Here is a 17,290-nt window from a genome sequence, read left to right as displayed (position 1 = left end):
CCACCCTGGAGGCACCTCCAGCCCACAGAAACCGGCCCAGCACAGAGTTAACAGTACGGAACCACTGCGGGTCAACCTGGAAGGGATGATTCTGTAGTTGGTAAAGTAGACGGGGCAAAGCCACCATCTTGAAGATGGCCGATCGGCCGTAGATATTAAGAGGCATGCTCGTCCATGTCTTGACGTCCAGTTGGACCCGATCCCACACTGGCAGGATGTTCCGATCCCACGCCACTGCGGGCGAAGCAGAGAGGAAGACACCCAGGTACTTCACACCCTCCACAGCCATCTGAAGGGATGCAGCCCAAGGGCAGGCCACCGTGGCACCCCCCAGCACCCACATGGTCGACTTGCGCGGGTTAAGGAAGAGCCCCGATGCCTGACCAAACTCCTGCATCAATTCCAGGACACGAGGACCCGTACGCTGCAGGTCAGTCATGAAAAATAGCACATCATCCGCATATAAAGCTATGCGGTCCGAATGATCCGCACTTCAGACGAAGCCACGGTAGAGCTCATCGCGGCGCACCCTGGCGGCCAGCGGCTCCATGGCCAGCGCGAAAAGGTAAGGGGAGAGCGGACACCCTTGACGCGTGCCCCTGGACACCGGAAAACGAGCTGACGCCGTCCCTGAGATACGCACCGAGGCTGTGATCTCGGTGTAGAGCAGCCTGACATAGGAGAGGAAAATCGGGCCGAGGTTCAGCAGCGGCAACAGGGCAAAAAGAAAGGTCCAGCTGACCGAATCGAAGGCACTATCGATATCAGCCAGCAGGAGCGCCGCCGGATCCTTCGAAGACTCAATCGCTTGTATCGCGGCCTGCGCCCGCCGTATATTGTGTCTCGTTGCCCGGCGCGGCATAAAACCTGCCTGATCTGGGTGGACAAGGGCTGAGATGTGTGGAAGCAAGCGGTTCGCCAGCGCTTTGGCCAGGAGCTTGGCCTCGAAGTTAATGAGGGATATGGGGCGATAAGATTCATGGCGATCAGGGGGCCTACCCGGCTTCAGAAACACCACGATTTTAAAATAATTTTTAATCTTTTTAAAAATAATTATACAGTACATTAGCTAAAATAATACAAAAAATATTAAATAGCGGAGCAAATAAAATTACTATTGCAACTCCAGTGACTGCAACAATAGGAAAAGTGTTGGATAGCGTAGGGGTACAAATGACTATTCCCACTTCAGTGAGTGCAACAGAAGGGAAAGTGTTGGATAGTGTAGGGGAAAAAATTACTATTCCCACTCCAGTGAGTGCAACAGTAGGGAAAGTATTGGATAGCGTGGGGGTAAAAATCTCTATTCCCACTTCAGTGAGTGCAACAGAAGGGAAAGTGTTGGGTAGTGTATGGGTAAAAATTACTATTCCCACTTCCGTGAGTGCAACAGAAGGGAGAGTGTTGGATAGTGTAGGGGTAAAACTTACTATTCCCACTCCAGTGAGTGCAACAGTAGGGAAAGTGATGGACAGCGAGGGGTAACAATTACTATTCCCACTCCAGTTAGTGCAACAGTAGGGAAAGTGGATAGCATAGGGGTTAAATTAAAATACTCATAAATGAATGTTATTTTTAAAATAAATAACATATTAATAATTATTTAACAAAATAATTATTAATAAATACCTATTAAATTATTTACATAAATAACATTTAATTACTTTCCACCCTATTCCCCTATAAACACACAACGTGCTACACATAAACAATAACACAATTAGTTTAACCCCTTCCATGCTGGGCCGTTTCCGCCGCTGTGCGGTAAACAAAAGAACAGGGCGGGGCCGTGACGAACCCCAGCCGTCATCAGCACACGAGCGCCGCCGAGCGTGATGGCTGGGGTTCGTCACCAGCATGGAAGGGGTTAATTATCAATTAATAAAAATGGATGACCAATTCATAATTAATAAATAAATGAATTAACAAGAACAATAAATAAAAAGTAATAATACATTATTTATAATTAATATAATTATAAATTAACCAATTAATAAAAATGAATACCAATTCATAATTAATTAATACATTAACAATCAATAACAATAAATAAAAACATATTAATTAATTAATCATAATTAAATTACTTCCCACTCTATTCCCCTATAAACCCACAACCCGCTCTGATACTAAAACGCAAAATGTATTTAAAAAAAATTATTATTTTCTAAACATTTAATACATATATTTAGAAAAAATGTAAAAACTTTAAGAAAAATTATAAACAAACATATAAAATACATACTACAATACATAACACTGAAAAAAATCGATATTATTTACAACTATATTTTTGCAAACAATATTATTTACTTCGATAATACTTACTTCTATATTAAAGAAATCGATATTACTTACCTTAAAGTCGATATTCTGGTCAACGATATTCATGACTTCGATATTCTGTCCCTACGATATTAAGTACTCGATATTAGTGTAGGTCGATATTTAAACTTCAATATTTTGACTAGGCACCGTGTATTAATGCAGAACAAAGTGAAAAGTCGACATGGCACACATCTCTGTGTGCCATGCCTACAAACCTGGCATAGATCAGTCACCCCTTTAGCTGGGTGCCCTATACCAGTGGTGAAGGTACAGGTGCATGAGTCCTGTACCCCTACAGTGTCTAAGTCCATTCTTAGGCATTGTAAGTGCAGTGCTGCCATTAAGAGTAGATGGTGCTGGGAGTTTGTCATTACGAGCTCCATAGCACCATAATGGCTTCACTGAAAACTGAGAAGTTTGGTATCAAACTTCTCAGCATATTAAACCCACACTGATGCCAGTGTGGGATTTAATGAAAAATGCACACAGAGGGCATCTTTGAGATGCCCCATGAAAAACGACCTACTACTCGTGTCCAGGCTGAGTGACTGCTTTCAGCTGCCACCAACAGACATTTTTCGGGACCCCTGGGTCGAGAGCCTGCTGCTCTTGGGGCCTGAAACAATGCACATCCTGGGACGAGTTGCCAAGCCTCCTCCCCCAGGATGGGCAGTGTTCACGAAGGGGAAGCTTCAAAGGCGTGCCGCCTTTGTGAGCTTCCCCAGGCCACTTTTTGCTTTCAGCAACTGGTCCCCACTTGTTAGGCCCCCACTTTGGTCAGGGGAACTGGCGGGAAAAATAAGTGAGGAAGAGAGGTGTGCCCACCTCTGCCATCTCCAACCCTTAGGTGGGGGAGGCGAGGTGAAGCACAACTCTCAGTCTCCCCATCTTTCAGATGAGGGGGACTCAGCCAACCAGGGAAAGGCTTATACCCCCTCCCACTTAATAGGGGGTGTTGGGACCAATGGGCTGTTGGGACCAATGGGAAGAGACCCATTGGTCCCAACCTTTTTACCTACCTGTAACACCCCTACATCTAGTATTTAGTGGCACCCCTGAATCATGCTTCCTCAGACCAGAAGAATCTACAAGAAGAGGAGGATCAAATAGCCGCGCCAAAGCTAACTAGCAAGGCACCCACAGACTTGGCCCCAGCCCTACCAGCCTGTCTCTACCTCGAACCTGCTCCTGCAAAATCCTGGTCTGTCCTGCAGCCAGCAACCTCGAAAACCCAGAGGACCTGCCTGCCTTAAACCACAAAGACGCTGTCTCCAGTGGCCAGAGATGCCAATTGGGTTTAGGCTTCAATGCAGTTTTTAGGGAAAGAATATATGCCCTGGGTACCTGCTTGGCAGGGGCCCATGGCGCACTCAGTCAAAGCACATCAGCAATTCAGCAAAAAGTGGGGCAACCATGGAGAAAGAGGGCACTTTCTCACACTCGGCTAGACTTAAAAGATGAATATTTTTACATCCCCATTCATCGAGCTCATCTCAAATATCTCAAGTTTGTGAGAGCAGGCAAACGTTACCAGTTCAAAGTACTCCTATTTGGAGTAACTACAGCTCCCCTCCAAGAGTGTTTACCAAATGTCTAGTGGGAGTGGCAGCTCATCTCGGAAGATAACAAATTCATATCTTCCAATACCTAGACGACTGGCTCATCAAAGCCAGCACACATTGACTGGTTTTCACGGTCAACATGCAAAAGGCTCACTTACAACCTTCACAGATACAATCCTATCTAAGAGCCACTCTCAGCAGTCACACGGTTCTCGCCTCTCCCAATGCAGCCAGAATTTGCAATATCCGGACTCTATGGATGTAGTTCCAAATTGACCAATCCTTGCCAGCCAGGACTTTCATGCGCCTACTCGGCATGATGGCGTCATGCATTGCAATAGTGCCTCATGCAAGACTACAAATGCGTCCACTGCAAGAATGCTTAGCACGTCAATGGAATCAGCCACAGGGTCAGTTAACAGATCTGGTGTTGGTAGACAGCTTGGTAGATTGCTTTCTGTAGGGGTGGAACTCACAAAAATTATCAAAAGGGTGGACTTTGATCGACCCTGTTCCACAAATCGTGCTAACAGCAGACGCATCTCACAGGTTTAGGTGCACATCTTCACCATTACGCAATTCATGGTCTCTCAGACGACAAACACAAGCGTCTCCACATCCACAATCTAAAGCTTCTAGCAATATTTTTAACGCTGAAAGCTTTTCAGTCTCCTCTCACAGGCAAACTTGTTCTAGTCCGCACAGACAGCATGACAGCAATGTACTATGCACAATTACAGGGAGGGACTCTCTCGCTCCAACTCTCACCCCTGTCTCATACAATTTGGAAATGGGGATTCCATCACAAAATTCACGTTCTGGCAGAACACCTTCCAGGAGTGAACTATCAAATTTCCGACCTCAGCAGATGCAGGCAGCAAATACACTAGTGGTAACTTCATCCTCAAGTTCTCCTTCCATACTTTCAACAGTGGTGATACCTGAAAATGGATCTGTTTGTCACAGTTGACAACTCACAATGCCCAAACTTCGCAGCCAGGTTCCGCCACCCTCTATTCAAAGGCAATGCCCTGTGAATGAGCTGGTCAGGGATATTTTCCTACCCTTTTCCACCGCTCCCACTCCTTCCGTTTCTGGTTCAGAAACTCAGGCAAACATCACACACAATGATTTTGGTGGCTCCCACCTGGGCCAGTCAACCATGGTACACCACCCTGTTAAAAGAGTCAGTTTTTCCACATCAAAAGCTACTTCTCACCTCCAGTCTTTTCATTCAGAACCATGGAAAAATCAAGCACACCAATCCCAAGGAGCACAACTTGGCGATTTAGCTCCTGAAATCATAGTTTGGATATTTACATTTGCCACCAGACAGTATGACTATTCTGAGAAAGTGGAAACAATTTGTTATCTACTTTAACAACAAAATGATTCCCCTAGATGCTTCTCTTCAGAACCTTCTGTTACCTCCTACACCTACAAATATACAGCATTTGTCTTTAAAAAGAGTAATACCACCATGGAATCTTAACGTACTTACAAGACTTATGGGTCCACCCTTTGAACTATTGCACAATTGTCTTTTACAGTTTCTCTCTTGGAAGGTTGCCTTCCTCTTAGCAATCACTTCATTAAGGAGAGTTAGTGAGCCCCAGGCAACCTTACAAGAACCCTTCTTTCAACGCATAAAGATAGGGCAGTTTTTTCGCACCAATCCCAAATTCCTTCCCAAAGTAGTTTCTGCTTTTCATATTAATCAATCAGTTGAGTTATTTTTATTCTTTCCTCAAACTGATTCAGTAGCATAACGGGCTCTTCATACACTTAAATATACACACTGTTAAAAGAGCTTTATTGTACTAAATTGAAAAGACAAAAGATTTTCGTAAAACCAAGCAACTGGCTGTTGCATTTGCACCACCTCACAAGTGAAATTCTATCTCTAAATCTGGCATTTCAAGATGGACTGTTAATGCATTCAAGCTTGCTATGCAAAAGCTAGAAGAACTTTATACCCCTAGAGCGCATTCCACTCTCAAAATAGGGGCATCTATGGCCTTTTTAGGTAACATTCCTATAGCTGACATATGTAAGGCTACAACATGGTCTACACCACACACATTTACCAAACAATATTGTGTGGATGTATTAGAACGTCAACAAGCCAATGTAGGGCAGCACTGCTAGAGACACTTTTTCAGACAACTGCAACAACTACTGGTTCAACACCGCTTTGGGAGAATACTGTTCTACAGTCTAAACAAAGCATGTGCATCTACAGCACACATGCCTCGAACAGATTGTTACTTACCCAGTAAGCATCTGTGATTGGCATGTAGAGCTGTAGATTCACATGCTCCCTTCCCACCTCCCTGGTCACCTATAGCTGTTGCAGTTCTCAAATATATATTATATACGCATGAACATCTCTTTACAACGCTCACTTACTCCATTCTCACCCTCTTATGGGAATTCAATCTAACAATGTAGTTGATGCCCATGCACACTGTCACCGAAAGGAGGAGTCGCCTTTCCTCCTGACTGGAAAGACTTCTTAGAAGAAAAACAACTTGGAAACATCCAGACCCACCACTAGATGGCAAGAGTAGGGAAAGCATGTGAATCTATAACTCTACATGCCACGGACAGATGCTTACTGGGTGAGTAATATATCCTTACAGGTAAGTAAACTTTGCAATTGTATGTGGTACACAGATGTTCAAGGCATATGAGCTGTAGAACATATGCTATGCATAGATTGCTACCTAGTGTTGGGTCCGGATGTATGCACTTTGTTTTTCTTTGAAGAAGTCTTTCCAGTCACGAGGTAGGTGACTCCTCCTTTCGGTGATGGGCACCGACTCCATTGTTAGATTGATTTTTTTCCGCCATCTGGTTCGGATGTTAGTAGATGTGCTCCGGTTTGACACCGTTTCTTCGGTTTCCCTCAGTGCGCAAGACATTCTACCTCAACGGTATTGTTTCCAATCGCTTAGTCCATCCTTCGCATGTCGTGTTTACTGACAGAAAACCCCTCTTTCGATCGGCGAGCTCGCAGTCAATGGAAAAAACTCCATTGAAATTCTGCCCTCAGTGCCACGCGAAATACCCGCGCCCGACTCACACGAAGTATGCAACTTGTGCTTGTAGCCTGAGCACAGTGAAAAGGACTGCGACACATGCAAAGCTTTCCGCTCCAAGAAGACGCTTCGCGACCGCCCGGCTCAACGTCGCGACATGCAGAGCCAGCACACAAGCTCCATTCCTGACCTACTTGGGACTGAACCGGAGGAAGAAGCCGGTGATGCTACCGGGGCCGAGGAAGAACAGGAACCTATCTTTGTTTCTGAGTACGGCTCCGACCAGGATGAACCAATACAACAAAGGGGCCCCCTGAAAAGGCGAATAAAGGGCAGACAGGCAGGGGAGTCAGAAACAATTCAACACGAGAGATATGCTGCCCCAGCAAATAAGTAGTGGCTCTAATAGAGTCCCAATTTTATATCATCAGTCTTGAGCCCACTCGACCAGGAAAAGTCAATACATCCGAAACAGATAGGTAGATACAAAAAACTTCATGTTTATTTGATTTTCACATAAATTTAGACATTAGGTTAGAAAGCCATTCACATAAGCATAGTAAATAGTCAATTCATTCAATCCACATCCCACACATCCCTTCAGTCAGGCCAATCCAGTTCACACATACTCACACGTTCTTCATTCATCCAAATCATATCACATTTAAATTGCCAGTTGTTAAAGATGAAAACAGTCCCGTGGAGTCTCAACGGGGAGTAGAGACTCAGATAGCAAAGTTGCGGGACAATCTTGAGGCGCCAACGCGCGTTTCGGTGTACAGCCGGATCATGGGCTACACCTTCATCAGAGCACAAAACAGGCGGGAAGTGGGAGAGTTTTTGGAGAGACAACAGCGCAATCTGAAACAATTAAAATTCAAAATTTATAAATCTCTACTTATTTATCATTTTCCCATACAAGTCAGTATCATAATCACTACATAATTCATGTTACTCATCAAATATATCTGGTTATGAGTGGCGGGCTTAAGACTGGAAAGTAATAACAATTTTCAAGAAAAATTCAAAGAACAAAGGTACCTGGGAGCTAGATGCTTTATTACAGAGAATGTGAAAGAAACAAATTTGGACAATTTAGAACTACAGGAATAAGTAAGTACAAAAACCATAAATAGACATCACAGGAACACAAGTTCAGGAACCCAACCTTCAAACACCAATAAACCTTGGTCTCCTTCCCATTCTCCCTCGTGTGATAAGTTTAATAGATGAAAAGACAGTCATAGTTTAGAGAACACAAAATTATATTAATCCAGTTAGCAGTACCCACCTCACGATCTCAAGCCAATTTTAGGTTCAAGGCGCACAGAGTCATTCCGGGCCAACCCTAAAATAACATTAGCAGCGTAAATTGTTGAACGGAGCCGATTAAATAAGAGAGGAAGGCTGCAGACTTCAGGACCTATTGCGGGGGTCAGAAGAACTCAAATGTAAATGGATATCTTATCCAGATATGGCCTCTATATTCACAAGCGATATGGGGTGCATTTCGGCGTTTAACCAAAACCCCAGTGTTACCGCGGGATGGTAAAGACTAGTGCAGTTCCGCACAAAGTGCGTAAAGCCGGTCATGAGCCGAGATATCCAGTCTTTACCATTGGGTGATTTTTAGGTTGAATCCTAATATGTCTCCTATTTTTACAGAGCCTAACATAATAATCTTCTTGGAGAGGTACTGGGAAACTCTGGTATTTCTATCTCTCCCTTTCGGGATCTTTGCCGTTTCCCGTGAGAACCTATGATGTGAGGAAAAAACGCGGCCCGAATTATCAATATGGGTAAGTACTGCGTTAAACGCCGAAATGCACCCCATATCGCTTGTGAATATAGAGGCCATATCTGGATAAGATATCCATTTACATTTGAGTTCTTTTGACCCCCGCAATAGGTCCTGAAGTCTGCAGCCTTCCTCTCTTATTTAATCGGCTCCGTTCAACAATTTACGCCGCTAATGTTATTGTAGGGTTGGCCCGGAATGACTCTGTGTGCCTTGAACTTAAAATTGGCTTGAGATCGTGAGGTAGGTACTGCTAACTGGATTTATATAACTTTGTGTTCTCTAAACTATGACTGTCTTTTCATCTATTAAACTTATCACGCGAGGGAGAATGGGAACGAGACCAAGGTTTATTGGTGTTTGAAGGTTGGGTTCCTGAACTTGTGTTCCTGTGATGTCTATTTATGGTTTTTGTACTTACTTATTCCTGTAGTTCTAAATTGTCCAAATTTGTTTCTTTCACATTCTCTGTAATAAAGCATCTAGCTCCCAGGTTCCTTTGTTCTTTGAATTTTTCTTGAAAATTGTTATTACTTTCCAGTCTTAAGCCCGCCACTCATGACAAGATATATTTGATGAGTAACATTAATTATGTAGTGATTATGATACTGGAAAGGGAAGACCACTCGGTCCCCCCGAACGTATGGATGGGTGCCCCGATCCTCCCGGGAAACCATTTTGGGCGGGGGGCGTGGTTCGGCTGGTATGCCCAAAGCGGCGTAGCCGGAGCGCGCCCTTTCCCGCCCAGAAGGCATTGTCCTAGACACCCACCCGGAAGACCCGCCCCGGGGGCGTACCTGAGGAGGGTCCCCGCCCTCCCGCAGACGGATAAAAGAGCGGGAATCCAAGGAAGCGTCCTCTTGTTCCAGTGCTCTGAAGGCTGCACCATTCGGATGCTCGTGAGCCCTCGACGGAACAAGCGGCAATTTTGAGAACTTGTAATCTTGTTTTTTCTCTTTCAGTTATCAAGAGTTCGGAGGATCTGGGTCTTCATTGATCGACTTGAGCGTTGTAAACGAAGCTATGGTCGGCAAAAAAGCGGGAAAGAGCTCCGAGCTGGAGAAGGTACTGCGCACCTTGTCGAACCGAATGGCAATCATGGACCGAAAACTCGGTAAAGTTGATTCGATCGGTAAAAGTTTGGCCGAAGTTAAAAAACAGTTAGCGGCCCAGAGCAAACCCTCAGGCCACCCTAAGAGAGTGATAGGCCCGGCCTTGCCGGGAGTCGTCCCTGAGGGTAGGGGGAAATGTATTAAGAGGAGGGCGGTTTCCGGGGAGGATCCGGTTCCTGAGGTGCCCCCATCCACCCCCATCGCACCGGCGGACAGCCCGGTACCAAGTCCAGGTGCAGGGCTACCGATCCCGGTTGTAATTACCCCTGTTAATGATGATCAGATGCCCCCAGAACTGGCTCTTCAGTTAGCGGCAGTGTTACCCTGGCTCAAAAAGAAAGCAGGGGGGGCAGTGGCAGGGGGGGATCCGGCCGAGGAGGCAAGATTGATAATCGAGCAGTTACGGCACTCGAGAGAAGCCGGGACGGCGAATGTTCCTTCTATTTCCCCACAGGTAGCGCCAGGAGCAACCACGGTTGGCCGGGAAAAGACAACAGACACGGCGGTTGAACCTGGTAAGAATCCATTGCCAATGGTGGGGGAAAGTTCAGTGCCTTCGCGGCGTGAGAGGGTGGCTCAGCACATTCCAGTGGCCACTTAGGAAATGATATGGGGGGAAAAGTATGTGAACATGTTTTCCTTATTGACCGACCATCGCGAGATGGAGTATGCAAAGACCCAGAAAGATCTATGGCACCCCAGCGTGTGGCGGGCCAAGATGGCAGAGTTTAGGGTCGATGAGACCGTAGCGAACTGGGTGAAGGCCTTCTCGATATTCACAACAGTGATGGGGGAGCGTAAGCCAGAAGTGTTGCCCGAGCTATCATGTTACCAGAATAGGATTATGGATTTTTACAACATGTACGGGGGGAACGAGTGGAAAGGATATGACATCCAATTCCGAAAGTCTAAAGAGTTTGATGTAAATTTGACATGGGACTGCCTCGACACGGTATCATGGCACAGGCAGCTCCTGCCGGGATCGGCAGGTACGTCCTCGCCGGGCGGGAGCGGGCCTGGTACAGTTCAGCAAAGGCCAGCGCAGCCCTTTCGAGCAAGCGCCAGTGGGGAGGTACAGCCTAAGACCGGTGGGAACGGGGGCAAGCGGGGGGTCTGTTGGGGCTTCAACAGAGGAAACTGTAACAGACCCCAGGGAACGTGTAGGTTCCGGCATGCTTGCGCGGGCTGTGGGAACTCCTCACACCCGGAGAGTAGCTGTAGATCCAAGAACAGTGGTGCGGGAGGAAGGGGGGCCTCAAAGCAGGAGCGAGATGATGCTAGGTAAACAATCCCCTTCACCCGTTGACATTATGGCTTTTATTCCCTGGTTGAACAAATATCCTGATCATGTATCCGCCGGGATGTTGAGGAATGGTTTCTTATATGGCTTCAACATCCCGGCGGGGAATTTTTGGGGGACCCCCTTTTGTAAAAATCAGCTATCCGTCCAACACAACCCAGCAGTGGCAGCCAGAAAAATTACCAAAGAAGTCAGCCTGGGGCGGGTAGCAGGACCCTTCCCATGCCCGCCGGTGGCGGATTTCGTGTGTTCACCTCTGGGAATGGTCCCAAAGAAAGACCCAGGGGAGTATAGACTCATTCACAACTTGTCGGCCCCGAAGGGCGCGTCGGTGAATGAAGCCATTGATCCGGATATCTGTTCAGTCCGGTACGCATCGTTTGACGATGCTGTGACCCTGCTGAATCGCCTGGGCCCTGGGGCCCTGATGGCGAAATCGGACATCGAATCGGCATTCAGATTGCTCCCGGTACACCCACGGGACCAGCGCTTGCTAGGATTTACCTTCCAAAGGAAATATTACATGGATAAATGCATGCCCATGGGTTGCTCAATTTCTTGTGCTTATTTTGAGATGTTCAGCTGTTTTTTAGAATGGGCATTCACTAAGGCCACAGGACATAGAGAAGTGATGCACTATTTAGATGACTTCCTGTTCTTGGGGCCGGCAGGCAATGCGAACTGTGCACAGGCACTGCAGGATTTCTGCATTCTCATGCAGGAGTTGGGCGTTCCACTGGCACCAGGTAAGACGGTGGGGCCATCTACTTCACTCGAGTTTCTTGGAATTGAGCTCGATTCAGTGGAGGGATGCTTCCGTTTGCCGATAGAGAAGGTGGCCAAGTTCAGGGCATCCTTAACGCAATGCCTGGGCAAAGAGAAAGTGACCCTGCATCAGTTACAACAAACAGTGGGTCAGCTTAATTTTGCCTTGAGAGTAATACCGATGGCTCGCCCATTCTCCCGCTCCATTGCACAGGCGATGGTCGGCCTCAAGGAGGGACACCACCGCACGAGACTGTCGGCAGAGGTTCGCCAGGATATGCGCATTTGGTTGGCATTTCTGGCGGACTTCAACGGTCGAGTAGTGTGGAACAAACCCCCAGCTTCATCGGATGAACCTGGTTTGTGGACCAATTCTGCTGGGAGCGTGGGGTTTGGTGCCATCTTTGGTAACCGATGGTCGGCACAAGTATGGCCGACGTGGTGGCACTCCAGTGGCCTAACAGGGAATATTGGGTTCTTGGAGCTGTTTCCCATTTGGGTGGCTCTGCTGGCATGGCCGGACGATTTCATGGATCGATCAGTAGTGTTTTGGTCGGACAATATGACTGTGGTTGAGTGCATCAATCAGCAAGCGGCCCGCTGCAAGTGGATCTTGAGACTGTTGAAAGAGATTGTGTTACATTGCATGAGATTGAATGTACAGTTCAGGGCAAAACATGTGCCGGGTGTACTGAATAATGCAGCTGATGCACTCTCTCGTTCACACATGCAGGCTTTCAGGGGCTATCTACCCACAGCGGATCTAGTGGCGGCACCGTTCCCCGAAGCACTGTGGCGGATCGGTGCCCCGGATTACAAGACCTCGTGGCAGCCAGCCTAGCGCCCAGGACGAGGAAGGCTTATGAGGGAGCGTTTCGTTCTTACTGCGCCTTTTTGGGCCCGGCAGGGAAACATAGCTGGGGGCAGGAGGAATCTTTCCTGGGGTTCCTAGTAACACTGCACAGAGAAGGCCGATCAGCGGCAACTGCCAACAGACATAGGGCGGCCATATCATTCATGGCACAGCTCCACGGTGTAAGGGATCCAACGGGTTCCTTTTTAGTCAGAAAGGCGCTTCGCGGCTGGCAACGCCTGGAGGGTCGCAAACAAGATACGAGGCACCCGATTGGTTTAGAAAGATTGTCTCGGCTTTTAGCAAAGCTGGATGAGACATGCTCCTCCCCTTCTGAAGCAGTTCTGTTCCGGACAGCTTTCGCCTTGGCATTTCATGGGGCCATGCGGGTAAGCGAACTCGTAGCGAGGAACAAGAAAGATATGGAGGGAGGCCTTTGCAGGGATCACGTGCAAATACGGGGTGATTCGATGCTGATCTCGATAGCTAGGTCCAGTACAGACCAGGATGCTGTGGGAGATAGTGTGGTTGTGCAGCGCGCTCAAGGGTGCCCCACTTGTCCGATAAAGTGTTTAGAGGAATACTTGGCACAGAGGCCGGCGACATGGGGAGGGAGCCTGCTTAGGCACAAAGATGGCACCCCTCTGACGAGATTTCAGTTTCAGAGGGTGCTAGCACTGGCAATCGCTGAGGCGGGCATGGACCCGAGCGATTTTGGGACCCACTTTTTCAGAATAGGGGCCGCTACTGAGGCTACGGCTCGGGGTCTGGGTGCAGAAGAGGTAAAACAGCTAGGCCGTTGGTCATCGAACTGTTTTAAAAGGAATGTGCGGCTGCACATGTTGTAAAAGACTGATGAAATGCACTCACGCTTGTTGTCTTTTGCTTGAATTACAGTTTAGCGAGCCTGTGACGCGGGCGGAATCTGGGATCAACCCATCACCTGAGGACCAGCGGTAGAGGATCACCGACTGGAGAGCAAGTGGTATGGGTTGTGGGCCACTCATACGTGAGGCGCGCCGGAGAAGTATTCATGGCAGGTGACGCGACTCGCGCAGCTGGGGAATACGGGTTCAGAGTGACCTTCCATGGGAAGGGAGGCCTCTGTGTTGACCAATTTCAGTCATTTATGGAGGGTCATTTAGGGCGGAAAAGGTCACCGCCATCTATAATCATAGTACACTTGGGGGGCAATGACTTGGTAAGACTGGGGAGACGGGTGTTATTGGAACACATTTTGTCGGCAGTCAGCTGGTTGTCTATGAGGCTCCCGGGGTGTACAATTGCCTGTTCCCACATGATTCCCAGGAAGGAGTGGCGGGGGGGTTTCTCTGTGTCAGCGCTGAACCACTCGGTTAAGAGGGTCAATAATAAAATTGGGAAACTGTTTCGCTCCGCGCATCTGCATAGCATTCCCCATGGGTGTATTCGGGGTGATCACTATTATCTGAATGATGGGGTTCACATGTCCAGGGCGGGGAATGATTTACTAATAGGAGACTTCGTAGCATGGCTAGGGGGTTTGAGGAGGCATGACCTTTAGGAGGTTTGGGGGGGCCGGATAGTCGGTCAACTATCCGGCCTGTGGCGGTAAGGTCATGATCGGTGAGCAGTAATTTCAAGGTCCCTAGGGGGGCGCCACCCAGAATGGATGGGAGCGCCCGGGGGGAGGCGGCCATTGGCCCCTCCCACGGGTAGGCGGCACCCACTACGGATGGGTCGCCTAGGGGGAGACGGCCATAGGCCCCTCCCAGGGTGGAGACGGCTAGATGCCCCTCCTGCGAATTTCCCGGGGGCCAGATCTCCGCGACGGCAGAAGAGAGTGTGGGGAAGGGGGGGGGGGGGAGTCCACGCTGTCCTTCTTACAGATACCTCACACGGGGACTCGGACGACCTTTAAGATGGCGTCGAGTGAAAGGGGGCCCCCACGACAAGGGAAGTTACGGTTGGCAACGAGGGTAAAGTCCTCTGCGCATGCGCCACTCACACTGTGAGGGCGAGAGTTTGGTAGTAGGGATCTGACACCGGTTAAGACCTTGCCGTTGGCCCTTAATGCTAGGATGTACAATTTTAATTTAGAATGTATACATTTTCAGGATGCTAGACTCGGCTAGTAAACCTTTGTATTAGAGAGCTGTTAAGGTTAGCCAAAGAACATGTCTTCATCAAAATGTAACGAGAGTAAAATTGTACATAATTCATGAAACGTTTTAATTTAATGTTTTACATTTTGTTTCATATTTTAATAAATACGGCCGGGGGGGTTACTCCCCCCCGCCTTCCAAAGACTTAAACCAGTGTCTGTCTCCTCCTCTTGGGGAATTGGTGTTGGGAGGGGGTGGCGGGCATCCCGGCCATATGGAAAGGGAAGACCACTCGGTCCCCCCGAACGTATGGATGGGTGCCCCGATCCTCCCGGGAAACCATTTTGGGCGGGGGGCGTGGTTCGGCTGGTATGCCCAAAGCGGCGTAGCCGGAGCGCGCCCTTTCCCGCCCAGAAGGCGTTGTCCTAGACACCCACCCGGAAGACCCGCCCCGGGGGCATACCTGAAGAGGGTCCCCGCCCTCCCGCAGACGGATAAAAGAGCGGGAATCTAAGGAAGCGTCCTCTTGTTCCAGTGCTCTGAAGGCTGCACCATTCGGATGCTCGTGAGCCCTCGACGGAACAAGCGGCAATTTTGACCCACCCACCAGCCCCTATTGCAATGTTTTGAATAAAGTGATTTGTTGATGATATCAGATTGTATTAAAGATATGCAGTCAAGTGATTTCAGCATGGAATAAATGTGTATAGGCCTTTCTTCCTTTGTAGAAAGTAAAGGGATGTATCAAGTAATGTAATTCTTGTGCTTTAGGACCTTTTTCCTTAGTAGAAATGAAAGTTGATGAATCATCAAGCTGTGGCACGTTAGGTGAATTTTTATTCCTTAGTAGGTAAAATTATTGTCGTATTTATTTTTTGGTCGGGCGGTAAGGTCATTATCGGTGAGCAGTAATTTCAAGGTCCCTAGGGGGGCGCCACCCAGAATGGATGGGAGCGCCCGGGGGGAGGCGGCCATTGGCCCCTCCCACGGGTAGGCGGCACCCACTACGGATGGGTCGCCTAGGGGGAGACGGCCATAGGCCCCTCCCAGGGTGGAGATGGCTAGATGCCCCTCCTGCGAATTTCCCGGGGGCCGGATCTCCGCGACGGCGGAAGAGAGTGTGGGGATGGGGGGGAGTCCACGCTGTCCTTCTTACAGATACCTCACACGGGGACTCGGACGACCTTTAAGATGGCGTCAAGTGAAAGGGGGCCCCCACGACAAGGGAAGTTACGGTTGGCAACAAGGGTAAAGTCCTCTGCGCATGCGCCACTCACACCGTGAGCGCGGGAGTTTGGTAGTAGGGATCTGACACCGGTTAAGACCTTGCCGTTGGCCCTTAATGCTAGGAAACCTATGTATTAGAGAGCTGTTAAGGTTAGCCAAAGAACATGTCTTCATCAAAATGTAACGAGAGTAAAATTGTACATAATTCATGAAACGTTTTAATTTAATGTTTTAAATTTTGTTTCATATTTTAATAAATACGACCGCGGGGGTTACTCCCCCCGCCTTCCAAAGACTTAAACCAGTGTCTGTCTCCTCCTCTTGGGGAATTGGTGTTGGGAGGGGGTGGCGGGCATCCCGGCCATATGACTTGTATGGGAAAATGATAAATAAGTAGAGATATATACATTTTGAATTTTAATTGTTTCAGATTGCGCTGTTGTCTCTCCAAAAACTCTCCCCCTTCCCGCCTGTTTTGTGCCCTGATGAAGGTGTGGCCCAAGATCCGTCTGTACACCGAAACGAGCGTTAGCGCCTCAAGATTGTCCCGCAACTTTGCTATCTGAGTCTCTACTCCCCGTTGAGACTCCACGGGACTGTTTTCATCTTTAACAACTGGCAATTTAAATGTGATATGATTTGGATGAATGAAGAACGACTGAGTATGTGTGAACTGGATTGGACTGACTGAAGGTATGTGTGGGATGTGGATTGAATGAATTGACTATTTATTATGCTCATGTGAATGGCTTTCTAACCTAATGTCTAAATTTATGTGAAAATCAAATAAACATGAAGTTTTTTGTATCTACCTATCTATTTCGGATGTATTGACTTTTCCTGGTCGAGTGGGCTCAAGACTGATGATTTAAAATTGGGACTCTATTAGAGCCACTACTTATTTGCTGGGGCAGCTTATCTCTCGTGTTGAATTGTTTCCGACCAGGATGAAGACATCCCACAGGGACACCGTACTGAAAGTACAGATCCTCCCTCGCCCCAAAATCCACCTCAATGGAAAAAGAAGGCTCCGGACCAACCCGCGCCCTCGTGCTCCAGTCGCCACAGAGACCACGCTTTCGACACACCGCCTTCTGGCCCGGCACCGAAGCCTACAAAAAAGCCTTCCGGCTCCGAAAAACCCATGCTAAATCAGGCACTGCGCCGAAACCTTTGGGATCAAATTCTAATTCCGTCTCCGACCCTCAACACTCGGCACC

General features: G+C 48.0%; 1 protein-coding gene across 1 annotated transcript in view; it reads left to right on the top strand.

Moving 5' to 3' along the window:
• LOC147684091 (uncharacterized) overlaps window positions 1–17,290 on the top strand; it is a 224,995-nt gene that overhangs the window by 123,166 nt on the left and 84,539 nt on the right. The gene's annotated exons all lie outside the window — the stretch shown is intronic.

Source organism: Lissotriton vulgaris, chromosome 11 (genome assembly GCF_964263255.1).
Source record: "Lissotriton vulgaris chromosome 11, aLisVul1.2, whole genome shotgun sequence".
NCBI classification, from domain to species: Eukaryota; Metazoa; Chordata; class Amphibia; order Caudata; family Salamandridae; genus Lissotriton; species Lissotriton vulgaris.
Note: the sequence above shows the minus strand (reverse complement) of the source record. Positions and strands in the feature narration are given on the sequence as shown.